This window comes from Pan paniscus, chromosome 14, assembly GCF_029289425.2.
Source record: "Pan paniscus chromosome 14, NHGRI_mPanPan1-v2.0_pri, whole genome shotgun sequence".
NCBI lineage: Eukaryota > Metazoa > Chordata > Mammalia > Primates > Hominidae > Pan > Pan paniscus.
In genome coordinates, this window is record NC_073263.2 from 34,151,630 (window position 1) to 34,165,880 (window position 14,251).

Sequence of the window (14,251 nt, forward strand, 5' to 3'; positions counted from 1 at the left end):
GCCTCTTTTAAGCACACATATCCTCACTGACCAGCTGTGGGGTTCCGTGCTAATCCAACTGTGGGAACATTATTTGGGTGAGATTTGAAGAGAGATGAGATTCCACAATTCTGAAGAACTGGTATGTGTCCATGGACAGTTTATCTGGGAAACTTGACCTTCCAATGATACACAGTAGAGAGCAGATATATTTCCCAAGCATGTCTGTAATAGGCATACAAATTGTAGAAGCTGCATTATCAATTACTCAGTTCATTAATAATATAAACAGTTAATGAGTATAGAAAAGAGTGAAAACTTACATTGTAATATATAAGTTTTTTTTTCCTTTTTACTGTTTCCACTATAGCACACTTTATAGTCTTTTGGAAATAGACTATAAAGTCTTAATAATATATTAACATGTAGATATATTATTAAGCATCAACATGGTGTTCCCAATATCCTGGGTCTTTTTAATGCTACTGAATAACACCTCTAAAATATAAGCTTCACTCCCCATTTTTCCTTTACTCAGCACCTACTGAATGCAAAGCCTGCAGAGAGGACACTTCCACGTCTTCCCCCTCTACCTACACAAGTCCACTCCAAAGCAAATACAGGTCCCCAAATCACAAAGGAATTTTAAAGCCCATAGGTAGCTGATCTTTGAATTCTGGCAAGTTCTTTATTTGTCGCTATCATATTCGAAAGCATTTTTCAATTTGCACGTGGATGATAACGCAGGAGACGATTTCTGATTCTCATCAACTAGGAGATGTGAGTTAAGGGTGTCTTTTGTCAGCCTTCAAAGGGGAGGATCTTTTCACATGCAAACTGTGGATAAAGTTCCAACAGAGGGTTAAATCCAAGGTCAAGCACAGGTGTGTCCAGGTCTTAGTGAAATCACAATGAATTACACCTTGTTCAAACCCTGGTCCCACAATTTTCCAACTGTAGAAGCTTGGGCAAGGAAATTGACCTTCCTCTGTTTCAAAGGTTTTCATCTGTCAAAAGGAGATAAAAATGCTTGCCCTGAGAGGTTTTTGTGGAAATTAAATGAAATAATTCATACAAAATACTTAGTCTGATAAAGCCTTGTACAAAAGGAAGCACTGAATAACTATCAGGCTTATTATTATTATTATTACTATCATCATCATCACAATAAGGATAATTATTATTATTCTATCATCTCAGACACCTAAATATCATTTCCATATTAAGGCACAGCAGCACCATTTGATATCCTTTGGGAAAGAAACAGCCCTCCTTTTATTCTACATCTTTTTGTTACTCACTCATTAGCTCACTGTAAATTTGTGCTTTTCTCTTATTACAATATCCATTGGACCAGAAATGCTTTTTGAATGGATAATAACAATGACAACCACAATAATTAGCACAAACGGAGTGCTTATGGTGAGCCAGGCATGGATCTAAGGGCTTTACACGCGTTCTGTCACAACCACCTCATACTGCAGGTACTTTTGTTACCCCCACCTGATACATTTACTAAGAGAATTCCAATGTATTTCTTCTGCACACCACCCAGACTCAGGTTTGCCATTTGGCCTCCAGGAAAGAAAATTTCTCTCATGTTTCTCTGATGGTGCTGTGCACGAGGCACGAAGGGGGTGAGATGGCTTGGATCTGTGTCCCCACCCAAATCCCATGTCAAATTATAATCCCCAGTGTGGGAGGTGGGGCCTGGCCGGAGGTGACTGGATCAGGGGGCCAGTTTCTCATGGTTTAGCACCATCGCCACTTGGTGCTGTAGTTGCAATAGTGAGTTCTTGTGAGATTCGGTTGTTTCAAAATGTGTGGTACCTCCCACCTTGCTCTCTCTTGGTCCTGCTCCTGCCATGCAAGATGCCTGCTCCCGCTTTGCCTTCCTCCATGAGGCCTCCCAGAAGCAGATGCTACCATGCTTCCTGTACAGCCTGCAGAACTGTGAGCCAATTAAACCCCTTTTCTTTATAAATTACCCAGTCTCACGTATTATTTTATAGCAATGCAAGAACTGACTAATACAGGGCAAGTTGCCAGGCAATGACCCTGGAGGCTAGTGAAGATATCACACAGGAGAAAATAAGACACATCTTAAAGAAGGAAAGACGCACCAGGCAGAGCAAAATCAGAAAACAAGCACAGCCTAGACCCCCTGGGGACTGGCAGCACTGCAGGGGTTGTCATGGAAGGAGTGAGACAGGGAGGTTGAAGGCAGATGGGCAAGATTGTGGGGGACCCGCATACCACGTGACGGCATCGTCCTCTTAATAGTGTACAGATTGTGGTAGCAAGGAGCATGCCAAGAGTTTAACCTGGGGTTTCACATGATATTTTCCACATATTTCCTCTTACAAAGATCCCTCAGAGCCTCTGTGAAGGTTGGCAATACTAGACTCCAAGAAACATTGAAGGTAGAATATATGAAAGACGAAAGGACCAGCAGGGAGTCAGTGGTGGTGCAGCTGGAGGGGAGGGTCAGATCCCAGAAAGAGGAGGTAGAGTGGAAAAGGTGTGATGGCTGATGGGATGTGGTTGGTGAAAAGGAGGGGATAGGCCAGGCGCAGTGGCTCACGTGTATAATCCCAGCACTTTGGGAGGCCAAGGCAGGAGGATCACCTCAGGTCAGGAGTTTGAGACCAGCCTGATCAACATGGTGAAACCATGTCTGTATTAAAAATACAAAAAATTAGCTGGGTGTGGTGGTGTGTGCCTGTAATGGCAGCTACTTGGGAGGCTGAGGCAGGAGAATTGCTTGAACCTAGGAGGCAGAGGTTGCAATGAGCCAAGATTGTGACACTGCACACCAGCCTGGGTGACAGAGCAAGACTCTGTCTCAAAAAAAAAAAAAGAAAGAAAGAGAGAGAGAGAGAAAGAAAGAAAGAAAGAAAGAAAGAAAGAAACAAAGAAAGAAAGAAACAAAGAAGAAAGAAAGAAAGAAAAGAAAACCGAAAAAGGGGGACAATCCAGTAAGATCCCCAGTCTCAGTGACCAGGAGGATGGTGATAACAATGAAATAAACAAGAATACAAAACAGGAGGTAGGATTTTTTTTTTTATTTTGGGTTGTTGAAGAAGATAATAACTTATAACTTCAGTATTGAACATGTGGAAAGAGAACTGATAAGAACTTGTGAAATTCCTAAATTTCTAGGTTGGCAAATATTTAAAGGTAAAGAGAAGGGGCTTCTCTTTAAAGGTAAAGTGGAGGGGCTCCCGATGGGATTACAGGAGCCTTCTAGTGTTCGGAACCTTGGCTTGTGTCAAACAGCCTTGGGTTTCAGTCCTGCCACTGCCATGGCAAGTCACATAGGGCTGTATAGAATTGTGGGGTAAAATGGTAAAGGCCTGTGCACTTTGACTCCAAAATCTTACTTCTGGGGATTTATCTAAGGGAAATAATCTGGAGGGCTCAGGATGTGTGAACATGGCAGTTCCCTATAGCACTGTTTATAGCAGCAAAACATGGAATTAAGTGCTCAAAAATAAGAGATAAGAAGTCATGTCACAAGTATTAAGTAGAACATTATGCAGCCAGTAAAATGCATAGCCCTGCTTTTAGAGATGGAAAGATGTTCACCATCTGAGGAAGAGGCAGCTACTTATTCAATGTCCAGCCCAACCCCATTTCATGCCATTCTCTCCCCAGTCACTCTCTCCAAATGTCACCTCCTAAAAGAAGCCTCCTCTGACCCTGCAGTCCCCTCTATCTCCCAAGTCACTATGATTTCACCCAGTTCATTTTATCATTATTCATCAAGCATCTTAATCATGAGTGTCTGTTTCTCTGTCTATCCAATTGGAACCCTGTGAAAATAGTAGTGACATTGAAATAAGACCATTTGTATTAAATGAGATAACACATAAATACATAAATGTGCCCGGCACAAAATAAGTGCTGAATAACTGCCAGCCTTAGCCATTATTATTTTTCTTCCTTACATCTCTCTACTACATATTTATTTTCCTCTTCCTATCATCACTTTGAGATCTTTCAAAAGTCTTTTGTAATTAATAGGTAAATATTTTTGGTTGAAGGTAAATATACACCAATATTCAAGGGAAATATACACCAATATTCAAGGGGAACCAGATTCTTTCTTAATGTAATTAAGAAACAGGCACTTCAATTTCTTTCTGTAATGAAGACATTATTTATCTTAATACATAAACATATATATACATATATATAAAGAACATATTTAGTGGTTTATTAAAAATAAGATGGGCTGGGTGTGGTGGCTCATGCCTATAATCCCAACACTTTGAGAGGCCGAGGTGAGTGGATACTTAAGGTCAGGAGTTTGAGACCAGCCTGGCCAACATGCTGAAACTCCATTTGTACTGAAAATACAAAATAAAAAATAGCCAGGTGTGGTGGCAGGCTGTAATCCCAGCAGCTCAAGAGGCTGAGGCAGGAGAATCACTTGAACATGGGAGCTGGAGGATGCAATGAGCCAAGATTGTGCCACTGCACTCCAGCTTGGGTGACAGTGAGAGACTCTGTCTCAGAAGAAAACATAAAAAATAAAAAAAATGAGTAAGTTTTTGCCTATTTAAATATTTATGTTTGCCAATCCTTAAAAGAGGATCTGCTCTGTGATAGATATCACTCCTTCACAAATTTATTTTAGAAATTCATTTTGCATTGCCTTCTCCTTTTTTTCCCCCAAGGCCTTATATAAAGACTAGTATTATTTGAATGTCATGATTTTGAATAACACAGACACATTCTTTTTCTTGTATTTTTACTCTCTCATCTCCTTTGTGACACTCATGTTTTTATGTTTCTCTTCTGTTTTAACGAGATGAATGCCTAATTGTTCTTCCATAAGAGAAGTGACACATTAATGGGAGCATGCTAAATATAAGAGCATACATGGGGACATGTTCTTTATATGGGATTTGGAAAGTCAGAAAGGGCAGTCTCTATCAGGTACAGGCAGGAACTTTTGGTTCTGGTTTTAGAAGAGAGAAGCTTCTATTTTCAATGCCTTAAAATCTGTAAGAAGCCATTTTGCATGGCCATAGGAAGATCACCTGATAAGGCTGCAATTGAAAATGCACTCCTTGGGCAGAAAATTTCTAAAGCTCTACAACAATGGAGCAGTCTGCACATTTAGTAGCATGAAATTTGAGGAAGAATCGACAGACAACTGCATATCTAAAAAAGCTCATCCTAATTTGAGGGCAGGTTTTGTTAATAAAACGGGACATAAAGGTTTATATTCCCCTTCCAAAATAAAAAATAACTGCAATGGCAATAAAATGCTTTTGGTTAAGCTCTGCTTGCATTAAACTATCGCCCACAGCACCACGTCTTTTATGCTGGTGGATAGCTATGCTTCCACTCCTCAAGATCTTAAGCAATGTACATTTAACAGCATGACACGATAAAGGGAAAGCAAATTTCTTTTCTTCACACCAGATGGGAATAAGAAACGTGAGTGTTGCACACAATGAAACAATATCTATAAATCTAGCATTGTATCATCCCATTTCAGACTATAAAATTAGAAGATTCATCAGTTGTACCTTCACTCATGAAATATACCTGCTGAGGTATGGGGTCTCTATGGGAAGACTGATACAGATAACACCTTCCAGCAGGTTATATATCAGTGGGTGGCACAGCCCTGGCGGGAGCTGCAACTCTCAGATCCCCCTACAATCGCACAGCTACGGGATGTCAGGAGAATGCCTGGAGAGAGAATTATTAGGAATCTGCTTATTAGCAACTCTGTAATTCATGGGCCAAATGGAGATCTTATTTCAAGGTTTCCTACACACAGAAATGTTCCCAAACAATATTAAGTTAATATTCAACATTGACTAAAAGTATTTTTCTATTATCAGGAAATTTATTATTTTTATTAGAGAAGGAAATGAACAGGTTTTCTCTTATTTCTTCCTCTCAGTTTCCAGTTCTAACCCACATTCACACCCTTTGTCCTCATGATTCGAACAATGACTATGTGATATTTGCAAGGTGGTAAAAGTTTTAGAGAGCTTCCGTGTTCATTATCTCATGTGATCCTTTAGCAACCCAGGAAGGTTGGAGCAGAAAAAGCTTAATGACTTGGCCAAGAGTTGGGATGAAAATTCAGATATTCTGAATACTTTTTTAGTGTCTTTTTTTTTCTTCAATGTGCTATGCTATGACATTTCCTTTCTTAGCGTTCTAGTGATATTAGCAAACTAGGTAAAATACACATCAGATGTTATTTGTTTCCTGTATTCTTTCTCCTTTATCTTTTTTAAAAGAATACCTATGTGATCCAAAGAAAAGAATGTGGAAGATTCTGCCCATTTCCTCTCTATTTGAGTCACATTAGATGGGCACTATGCATGGCTACTGAAGGATGAGAAAGTTTACCCTGACTTGCCTGATTTGGGAATGTACAAAAATTAATTTAACCATGCATAATAAATTACCCAAAACTTAGAAGCTTAAAACAACAGTAAATATTTCTTATCTTTGACAACTTGTTTCTCTGGGTCAGGAATTTGGAAGCTACTTGGCTGGGTAGTTTGGCTTGAAAAAGCTGTTCATGAAATTGCAGTCAGGTGTTAGACAAAGCTGGAATTAACTGAAGCCTTAATCAGAGGGTCTGCTCCAAGATGGCCCACTCCCATGACTGGCAAGGGGCTGCTGGCTGTCAGTAGAAGGCCACGGTTCCTCTCCACATGAGCCCCTCACAGGGCTGCTTGACTGTGCTCACAGCAATAGTAAGGGACCTGTAAAAGCAACTGGAAACCACAAAGCCCCCTAAGACCTGCCCTGGAAGCCACATGCCACCACCTCGGCTGTGCTCAATTTCGATTAATCACACACGCCAGCTTGGATTCAGCCTGGGATAAAACTACATGTGTGAAGGACCATTGGGGCCATCTTGGAGACTGGTAGGATTACTGTGGACTTCTCTGAGTAAGCCACTCACCATTCCATCCCTCCTGATAGGATTTAAAACACGTTACCCAAAAAGATGGCGCATCAGCCCTTGAGAAAACAGAAGCAGGAATGCCCTTCCTACCATCCCTTCATCCTTCTTCCCTAAGGGAGGTCATAAGACTCTCATTCAAGAGAAGCCCTCCCTATACCCAAGGGAAAGGAGCCAAAGACACAGAGACACCAAGAAGAATCAGAAAAAACAGGACTTGCTAAGATTCCCCTGGCTTTTACTATTAGATCATATTCTTTTCTCCTCCAATCATACTTCTCCATGACTGACCACTCTTCAGAAAGCCTATGCATGAAAATACACAAGTTGACCTGTTTCTTTGGGTCTTCATTTCTTTATGAAGGCTCCCACGTCACACAAAATCATAAAAAATAAATTCGCAGCCGGGCACAGCGGCTCACGCCTGTAATCCCAGCACTTTGGGAGGCTGAGGCAGGTGGATCACCTGAGGTCGGGAGTTAAAGACCAGCCTGACCAACATGGAGAAACCTCATCTCTACTAAAAATACAAAATTAGCCGGATGTCGTGACACATGCCTGTAGCTACTCAGAAAGCTGAGGCAGGAGAATCACTTGAACATGGGAGGCGGAGGTTGCAGTGAGCCAAGATCGTGCCATTGCACTCCAGCCTGGACAACAAGAACGAATCTCCATCTCAAAAAATAAAAATACAATAGTAAAATAAATGTGTATGGTTTCATTTTGTTAATCTGCCTTTTGTTATAGCGACCTCAGCCATGAACCTTTTCCTCCCCTACAATCGTAAGAAACCCGAATGTCCTGGGGTGTCCTGAATGTCTTGGCAGAGGATTGATGTCATATTGTATATTACTGGGACTTGCTTTTAACATCACCAAATGCTATTAACTGAATGTTTGTGTCCCCCTAAACTTCATATGTTGAATCCCTAATCCCTATTGTAATGGTACTTGGAGGTGGGCCATTTGGAGGTGATTAGGTCACAGGGATGGAACCCTGATTATGGGATTAGTACACTTAGAAGAGAAGAGTTCTCTCTCTCTCTTTCTCTCGCCCCTTGACACATGAGGATATAGCAAGAAGATGGCTATCTGCAAACCAGGAAGAAGGCCCTCACCAGAACCTACCAGTACCCTTTTCTACAACTTCCTATCCTTTAGAACTGTGAGAAATAAATGTTTGTTGTTTAAGCTGCCCAATGTATGATAGTCTGTTATGGCAGTCCAGACAGACTGAGATACCCTCACTCAACCTTTCTCTTGGGAACTCTCCCTCAGTCACATGGACACCATGAACCACCTTGTATCCCTAAACCCCTGACCACACTGACCATAGTTTGTTGGTTTAGGAGTAGGCAATTGACCCAAGAGGGAAGGAGGTGTGGAAAATTCCATCCCCAGGCTACAACTGATTGTTCTGAACATTTACTGAACCCAGGAACTAAAGCATGGGTCACCCCTCATCAAGTTGCTCCTGATACAGGAAAAGAAAGAGATACGTTGAGGATGAGGGTTGGGGAGGGGGAGAAGGAGAGGAAGGAGAAGGAGAAAAAAGGAAACACAGTGAATTCATTATGTTCCCAGAGAGAAGAATGATCAAAACACGGATGATCTTCTCACAGATGCGCAAGAGTAAGACACCTGACTGCAACACAGCCAATATAATCATTCCCTGAGAGTTTGAACTTGAGGCCAAAACAAACAAATAAACTTGAGGGAAGTCTCTCTTTCTCTAATGGTTGAAATATAGAGTATAAAACTTCCCCACATGAAGGAACTGGTCAGTAGTGAGAAAGAAAGAAGCTGAGATGCAGCACAAAGCAGAGGTTAGTGAAGACAGAAAGCAGAGCCCCTGCCTCCAGGTGAGACTGCACCTTCTCATAACTTACAACCGCTACATCCTCTACAACCTATTGGATTCTGTGAATCAGTAAATTCCCCTTTATGTATAAACTAGCCTAACAGAGTTGCAATATTGTTCATGCTACAACTCAAATACAAAGAAAATGTAAATTTTATATGGTTTTAGTGGGGAGACTATGTACTTGGTTTTCTCTAATCCGGGATAATTGCTCAATCTCTCCTATATTGGGTTGAACAGCGGAAAGAGAACTCTCATGGCCTTGTGGCTCTGGAGTACAGAGGTTCCTGGAGTTCCAGAGCTCCTCTGGCTTCTGGCAGGGTGTCCTTGGTCTGCCTGATCACTGCTTATTCTGACAAAAGTCACAGCTGCAGGCCCTGCAGCTCCATGCAGCAGTGTGTAACCCATGCACCAGCCTCTCTCTGCCTGCACCCCGGTGACCCCCACCTTGCACTGCCAAGGCCTCCCCAAGCTCTTGCTGAACACTGAGCCTTTGCTACATTCTCCCTGAGACCTTCTGAACCAGGGGGGTCTCCCTGCAACCCCTGCAGCCTCCTGTGGTATCAGACAGAAAATCATCATCCTCAGCACTTTCCTCAACCTGCCTAACACACCCACCCCTCTCAGGCCTATGCAAGGGAGTTTCCTTCTCCCCACTCAGTCCCTTCTCTCCTTCCCACCATCAGCCTGCAGCAGGAACGAGTGGTTTCTCCACCTCTCCACCACTTGGGGCTTTCCTTACATAAAACCCTAAGCCCTCATCCCCAACCTGACATTCAAGGCTGTTATACTGCTAATGCAGTGACAGTCTTTCCCTTACATCAAAGGTGACAATAAAGGAAGAGTTTAATGGCAATAAAGACTTAAGAAAATTTAAATAGATCGGCTTATTATTTATATGACCAAAAATAGCCCCTTTAAGCAAGTTTGCATTCTATAATGTAAACCCAGAGTCCTAACTAATGCCACTAATGATTCCAGGTAGCAGTAAAAGAGTTGGGTGACATCATTCAGGCACCGGTAAATTAGTCAACAATCTATTGAGCATTTACTGAACCCAGAAACTCGAGTATGGGTTACCCCCCATCAAGTTGTTCATGATGTAGAAAAAGAAAGAGACAACTTGAGGAGCAGGGGAGGGGAGAAGAGGTGAGGGGGAGGGGAGATGGGAAAAGTGGGAGGTGGGGGGGAGGAGGAGGAGAAAGAGAAAAAATAAAATACAATGAATTCACTATGCTCCCAGAGAGAAGAGATCAAAAGAAGGATGATCCCCACACAGATGTGCAAGTGACTAATTCAGTCCAGAAGGAAACCAGGCCCCGTTCACAGTGTTGAGAGAAGACAGCACCAGCCAGCCTTGTAGCCTGAGAAGCTGTCTCCTCACCAGGTTTGATTCCGTTGATTAAATTTAAATCTCTGAATGAGATCTCTTAAGCCTGAATCCAAAGTAGGACAGAGATCATAAAAGGGTATATTGTGCCTTATGCTTGGGCTGTTTGCGTGTATAAATGTGCAGTCCAGGATCTCATTTTTATTTACTTTGATATAAAATGCAGCAAAACAATAGTGGAAGGCACTGGCAAGGACCCGGGGACACAGGCCCGTCCACATGCTGCTGGGGGACTCTGAAGTGGTTCTTCCCCCAGGATCTCCAGTGGCTCCTGGTCTTCCCCTTATGTGACATTCAAACCTGCTGTGTTTACATATTTAATGGCTGTCTCTATGAGGACGTTGTGTTTTCTTCTTCACAGCTGGATGTCCCCATTTAATAGCCAACCCTGGACATAAACTGACTGCTCAGTTAGTAAACATGTTTTGAATTCATAATCTCTTCAGGGTGGCAATTTGGCAATATGTATCAGAAGTTCTCAATTTTCCTTAGGAATTTATGCTAAGAAAATGGTCATGGATGGATACGCATAATTATTTACAAAAGTGTTCAGGACAATGTGGTTTACACTAGGAGAAATCCAGAAACAATGGAGATGTCCAGCAATAAAACCTTGCTTAAAAAAAATTGGTACCATCTTTAAAAGAACTACTATGCAATCATTAAAAATGACAATAGTTATAATAAAACTATCACATTTGGTAAATCTGTGTTTTCTGTGTGTGTAGATGTATAAGCAAATAAAAGAGCTCAGTAGGATGAGCCTGACATATTAACAGTAGTCATCTTCAGGTGAAAAGTATTCAGTTCACTCTTACTTGCTCAGTTTTGTTTATCTTCATTTCTTCAATATTATAAAATAGACATATATTTATTTCATTGTAAGAGTTTAAAAAAAGAAAAATAAGTAAATAGCCCCTCAGCATGTTGTACAGAAAGCTGGTTATTAAATCTCCAACTCATTAATTTGTCCCCACTTTCTGCACAGGCCTCCCAGTCTTCTGTGGATAAGTTATACCCCAGTGCTTAAAGGAGGTGCTTATAACAGGATTTACACATCTGTTTCCTTCCTTCCTGCTCACTAGAAGATGTGTTAGGAGGCTGTATGCTAGGGAAGATACAAGCAAGTCTTTGATAAAGCATCCACTTCTACACTGCTGGTGGTAATGCAAACTAGTACAACCATTATGGAAAACAGTGTGGAGATTCCTTAAAGAACTAAAAGTAGAACTACCATCTGATCCAGCAATCCCACTACTTGGTATCTACCCAGAGGAAAAGAAGTCGTTATACAAAAAAGATACTTGCATGTTCATGTTTATAGCAGCACAATTCACAATTGCAAAAATATGGAACCAGCCCAAATGCCCATCAATCAATGAGTGGATAAAGACACTATGGTATATAGTATGGTATATATGGTATAAAATATGGTATATAGTATGATGGAATACTACTCAGCCATAAAAAAGAGCAAATTAAAGGCATTCGCAGCAACCTGGTTGGAATTGGAAACTATGATTCTAAGTGAAGTAACTCAGGAATGGAAAATCAAACATTGTATGTTCTCACTCATAAGTGGGAGCTAAGCTATGAGGATGCAAAGGCCTATGAATGATACAATGTACTTTGGAGACTAGAGGGAAAGGATGGAAGTGGGGTGAGGGATAAAAGACTACAAACTGAGTTCAGTGCATACTGGACGTGTGATGGGTGCACCAAAATCCCACAAATCACCACTAAAGAACTTACTCATGCAACCAAATACCACCTGTTCCCCCAAAACCTATGGAAATATATGATTTTTTTAAAAAATAAATAATAAAGCATCCCTTTATCCATGCAAAAACTTATCTGGGTTAACCCGATCCTAATATTCCTTCTGCACACAACTACCAAAGCTCAAATAGACTTCCCTCCTAACAGGAATCCAAAAGAAAAACACCAGCACGGACCCACACCTAGCAGCTATACCTGCTGCAGTGCCACTGTTTGGCCGGCCTAAAGCTGCAGCCTGCTCTTCCAAAGTCATTTAAAGGGGGGTCAGCAACCCTTGGAGCTCCCAGATCTCTAATCGGTCCAGGCATTCAGTGCATGGACTGCAGAATACAGCGCGTCTTCCAAAGCCACAAATGTCAATTACCGGACTGTTCTTCCACCTTGTGGGAAGAGAAACAGGAGGAAAGAGAAGGGGGAAATGATGGCCATAGTTCCTGAGCAGGAGTAGTATCTGCCTCAGGCACTGTCAAGTACAATAGAGAAGTGGCATCCAGCCTTTTGAAGGTCTGGCTTAAATCTCTTCGAGGCCTGGACCACGGCTACTCTCTCCTCAGCCTAATTTATTTACATATTTCACCTTGCCTTCGCCTCAGTGAGTTACAACTTAGGAACTCACTTTTTTAAAGCCATTTGAGTCCATGCCTTCTTCTATGAAAGCACTTTTAATTCATCTTTTTCTAAAGGATTCATTTTTTAAAAATCAGATTAGTGATAAAAATTCCTAATGAAATGATTGCTTCTGTAAAGTGATAGAAATGAAATGCCCTGACGAATCCTCCAGGATAATTGTTTCTTCAGTAATGTTTACCATCATTACCTATCCTGAATTTCAGATGCTGCAGCTTCCACCCCCCAAATAGCCACACAATTAATCTCATTAAAAGGAACCATTTATAGTTACGAATTACCTTCATCTTAGGTTGATCAAGGCACTCTACTGATGATAAAATACTCTGATTCACTATAATTTTTGCATGGCTCATTTCTACCAAACAAAGTGCTTCAATCCTTCTAGGTTTATTTATTTATTGTTAAAAAACTGAATTACAAATTGAGATGTCAAGCAAAAGTTACTTAAAAATGTATTCTTTTCATACTCAGCCTCCAAGTTGATAATCCTTTTTTTGAGGGTTCTCATTACAATTCCCTTGATGAAGGCAGAGCTCATGAAAATTTGTGCAAAGAAAATATAACATGGCTTAGGAAGAGGGGAAGGAGAGAAGGAAGAGGAGGTTACTAAATTAAAAACTGCTGTGAAACCTTAGATAATGGATTCTGTGTCTTTTGAATAGAAAATTACTGACTCCTCTACACAGATGCTAAGAAGATGCCTTCTCAGACCAAAAGACAAAAGTGCAGAACTCTCTTTCCCTGCTTAACCTTACATGCTTTTCTTTTACTTTCCAAACTCCCTTGATGCATGACTGCCTGGCTGCTGTCAGCCTGTCTAACACCAATTATGTTGTACCAGCTGCAAAGCAAGGGCTCATGGCTTTCTGTGCATTCCATCCACACTATAACGTTCCGACAGGGCAGTGCTCAGTTCTCCAAGAGGTTGACTAAATAAACATTGAGTTGAAAAGTATAGGCTAGAAAGATTACTCCTATCCAACACAAATAAAAATGAGCATCTAGAATTCAGTGCAGTTATTCTGCTCCTTACAAAACCCAAGGTGATTTCCTTTTCCTAAAGAATAACACTTTCATTTCACGGCTAAAACGTTTTCTTAGAAATTTGCCACCAACTCGGCTATATTTGGGAATTCTGAGTGACAAGGAAGGGACAAGATTCCCCTTCTGGGCCCAACAACAATCATTAATATAAACATGAAGTACAAAGAGTTTCCTTGTTTTCTTCTGCCTGGGTTTCTTGACACAGCCTGGCCAGACATAGCAAGTCAGTTTCCATCGCATCTTGCTATTAGATGAGCCCAAGTCAAGAAAAACCCTCTCAACACATTGCTTCCTGGAGGCCTAGAGAAATTTCCATAGCTGTGTACTTTTTAGCTCTGCCCAATTCCCCAAGTCTCCAACTCCTTCAATCTCTTAAAGTTTAGGGATAGTAACTACCATTAGTGTTTTACTGACAGTTTTATATTCAGGTAGTGATTTAAGTTTTTTTTTTTTTTATCTTTCGATTGTTAGGGCAGTTAGGGCCGTAACAAAGTGCCATAATAAAGTACCACAGGCTGGGGGGCTTAAACAACAGAAATTTATTTTCTCATAACTCTGGAGGTCAGAAGTCCAAAATCAAGATGGCGGCACAGTGGTTTCTTCTAGGACCTCTCTCCTTG

General features: G+C 41.1%; 2 long non-coding RNA genes across 2 annotated transcripts in view; one reads left to right on the forward strand and one right to left on the reverse strand.

Moving 5' to 3' along the window:
- Nucleotides 1-14,251, forward strand: part of LOC130540758 (uncharacterized) — a 259,873-nt gene that overhangs the window by 241,996 nt on the left and 3,626 nt on the right. Inside the window, exon 3 of the long non-coding RNA XR_008954748.2 lies at nucleotides 10,032-10,175. This is a non-coding gene — a long non-coding RNA (uncharacterized LOC130540758). The remainder of the gene's footprint in view (nucleotides 1-10,031; nucleotides 10,176-14,251) is intronic.
- The window catches only part of LOC129393608 (uncharacterized), a 239,158-nt gene that overhangs the window by 83,905 nt on the left and 141,002 nt on the right, over nucleotides 1-14,251 (reverse strand). The gene's annotated exons all lie outside the window — the stretch shown is intronic.